At 38.4% G+C, this 3,636-nt stretch overlaps 1 pseudogene; it reads right to left on the reverse strand.

The window, feature by feature from the left end:
* Positions 1-1,092: 1,092 nt before the first annotated feature.
* LOC122793847 lies at positions 1,093-1,218 on the reverse strand (annotated as a pseudogene).
* Positions 1,219-3,636: the final 2,418 nt, after the last annotated feature.

Raw genomic sequence — 3,636 nt, forward strand, 5'->3', positions numbered from 1 at the left:
GTACTGTTTAAGTGTTGTGCATGTAATTCATGATATAGTTTGATATTCACAGCTGTTTGGATTGTACATAAAATGGCAATCATGTACAAAGCTGCAGTACAAGCTAGCCAAGCAGGGGATTCTGCTGGCTTACTTACTCAGAAGAGGCAAAGAAAATGGCATTTGTTACAATTAATAGTCTAGTATATGCACTAAATCACAAAAAAACAGCTCACTTTTACAGTCTATGTGAACCATTTGTGAACACGCAGCTTGCCATTTTGGCACAGTTCATGCTGACTTCAAAGAAGCCTCACTCAGACATTTACTAAACAAAGCCATATGGCTTCTAGGAATGAATGACATTTGCCTTCTCCTGTATATGCTGCTCTGTTGATGGAGATTCTAGTTCTTCACCAATTTAGATATTATTCTTTGTTTCAAACAACATTATAGATACAAATTATTTGTATGTTGACCACCAGATGTAAAAGTGTGGCCTAAACCAGTTATTTTTGGCTTACTGCCTAAATACTATTACTTTGAAACAGTAGACTCTGTATTCCTTGCATGTGAATGCTGGTCAGAAGACATCCGAATTCAAGTAAGGCAGACATGGATAACAGCAAGTTTCCATCTGTTCACATCTGGTATAGCTGTTACGTCTTACTATAGTGAATTAAACTTTTCAGACAGGTTTGGATCTTTTTTTTATGAACCAGACTATTTTGTCATACACATCAATAATGCAGGAATAAACTTAACCTCAAAATCATTTATTAAAGATAAGTGGGTCTCAAAGAACACTGAGTCTAGACAAAGAAGGAACACTGACTTGTTAAGTATCATTCCAAGATCTCCTGCATACAGGGATCTTACCAGCTGCTTTTCTTAAACATGTCTGACTTAGCTTAGCTTAGCAGTAGAAATGTAAAAATAATGAAACAAGGCAGAGTCCTTCATAATATGGAAGACTGTATTTTGTGGCTATCTATGCAGGTTTCCCCATTGCAATAGTAGGTGAGAGCTATGTCCTGTCTAGAAATAATACTATCCTCGAGTGTGACTATGATGTGTGTTTTTATGTGTATGTGAGTATGTGTGTATATGCGTTTGTGTGTGTGTGTGTGTGTGTGTGTGTGTGTGTGTGTGTGTGTGTGTGTGTGTGTGTGTGTGTGTGTGTAAAACACACACACACACACACACACACACACACACACACACACACACACACACACACACACACACACTCACACACACACACACACACACACACACACACACACACACACACACACACACACACACACATACTTTGCCAGCTTTTTTTTGTTTGACATCTGGTCCATTTGACCAGTTGTCTGATTACCATCTACATGCACTTTGGTTGTCAAAGCATATGGTAGATGGTTGTACAAGACTGCACAATCTCTGGGGTTGAGAAATATGCCTTTTTCACACCGGTGTATGATCTTAGAGGTAGAATATATAATTCACAGGGGCAAGGGGGTGGAGGGGGGGGCTAGCATTCTTTGTTGCATGATCTTTAACATAAATCTTTCTATAAAAAACCTTCAAAAGGAAATAATATAACTTGCTATCAGGCAAAATCCTACCAAGCTCTCTCTCAACAGCCAATTGTATCTTTTGATTATAGGGCTCCAACCGTGTTTCAAATAAAAAAAAATCCTTCACAACTTCAACTTACCATACCTTAGAATATTATCTTTCCATTTAATTTTCTAGATATTCTTCATAGTGATCACTTCTGCAGAAATCAAAGCGGTATGGGTTATATCTCACAAGGATATAATGGCTGAGGAGCTTCCAAAGGTTCAGGGCACCTTCCTTATACCCAAACCATTAGTCCCCTTGAGTTGAGCTGACTAAAAGGAAAGGTTTGGGTACCAAGCCCTTCAGAGGTGTTCTGCCACTGAAGAGTAAGCTCCTTTGAGGTTGTTGAGGATCGACTGTCGGCTTGCTCTATTCCTTTGCTTGGCAGATAAGTTCCCTTCAACTAAAAAAAAATCCTATTTTAAAAAAAATATTTGCTGATAAGATGTTCCTGTTAAGAATAGTTATTTTAAAGATAGGAGTTTGTGTTTTAATGGACTGTCACAAGACTGTATTGCACTTTTAAATGGGAGACTCTTTTTTTCCTGTCAGATTAATGTTGCTTACTATATTTAAAAACATTTTGTCTCTGGAGAAATTGTGTCTATTTTACTTTCTGGAACTGGGAAAGTGTTTTAAAGTGCTTTTTACTGTGTTTTTCTGTAAAAAAGTTACTTTTAAAGACCTTAATTTTTTACCGGCTCTTGCTACTTATTTTGCCCTGGAAAGAGGCACCATTTTTGGCTTGACCATGGAACAAACCGTCTATCCCATGATCAGTCTTTCATCTAGCCACAAAAAGAAAAAGTTAGGCAAACAGCCTTTGTCACCACAGCAGGCTAACAATATGCCTCAGCCACAGGTGGGTAATTCGAATGTGGCCATTTGCTGTATCTCAGACCACTCATCTTTTATGCTGTACATCTTTTACCCCTAGTGTAGCACCTACAGCTACTATGGATCGGGGTTAGCCATGTCCTGTGCAGCTGTTGGGATTCTTTCAGTGGGCAAGGGAGAGCCACTCTTGTTGGACCTGGCAGAGGGATCAGGGAAGGCTTCAGTGTTGTGTCAGAATGTTGTACCCATCTCTGGGTGGCTGCTACTGCCATTAATAACACTGTGGCCTCATATTTTCTCTCAAAAAGAAACAGCAAACTAAACATTTATCTGATCCTTCTCAAATTTCCTTGAGCAGCAGCAATTTGTTAATTCTTCTTCTAAAATAGCTTCTGGTAAAAGAAGGATTCCTCTTTTTCTGAAGAGATTCAAGATTTTGAAGCTGGACAGGAAAATGAAGAGACAAATGGTTTCCTCCTCAGATTTCTGATGCAGACTCAGAAGAGAGTTCATTTTCTTATTCTCCCTGTGGGAGTTTATCTTTCTCTGAGACTATTTCCAGAATGTCTCAGTGTTTTTAGTGGCAGAACACTGAGATTTCTCAGTCCCTCAGAATATGCTATGAGCTGTTATAGAAGGAATTTCCAGGACCTTCACCTATTTGTTCCTTTCTATCAGTTTTGGAGGATAGGTGTGGTAGTGCCTGCAATTATCCTGATACTCAGCCATCTGCCCCTACATTGCAGATAGGATGTATAAAGTTCCTGAAACTTTTAAGTTTTAAACACTTTTCTGACCCAACAGCTATAGTTTTAATTAATCCTACTGCTGCTAAACATTTAATTAATCCTATTCTTTCTGATAAGGATGGGAAAACTGTTGATAAGTATGGAAAAAAACTGTATGCTTCTGCAACTCTGATTTTTCAGAATTTTGAATTGTCAGGCTCACATGTTAAGGTTTGTTCTGACTAACTGTGAAAGTATGAGGAATGTTTTGTAAGCAGTTTCTTCTTGTGAAGAAAAGTCTGCTTTAAATAATTTAGTCTCTTCTATTTTACAAGTCACTACTCATTCCTTACAGTGTGCACATTATTCAGTTGATACTTCTTCAAGGGCTTTGGCCCCAGGTACTGGTTTGAGGAGGTTTGCCTAGCTGTGTTCTCAGAACCTCCCAGATAATGTCAGAAATGAGATTTAAAATTCT

Source organism: Protopterus annectens, chromosome 2.part0 (assembly GCF_019279795.1).
Source record: "Protopterus annectens isolate FY-2018-M chromosome 2.part0, PAN1.0, whole genome shotgun sequence".
Lineage (NCBI taxonomy): Eukaryota > Metazoa > Chordata > Ceratodontiformes > Protopteridae > Protopterus > Protopterus annectens.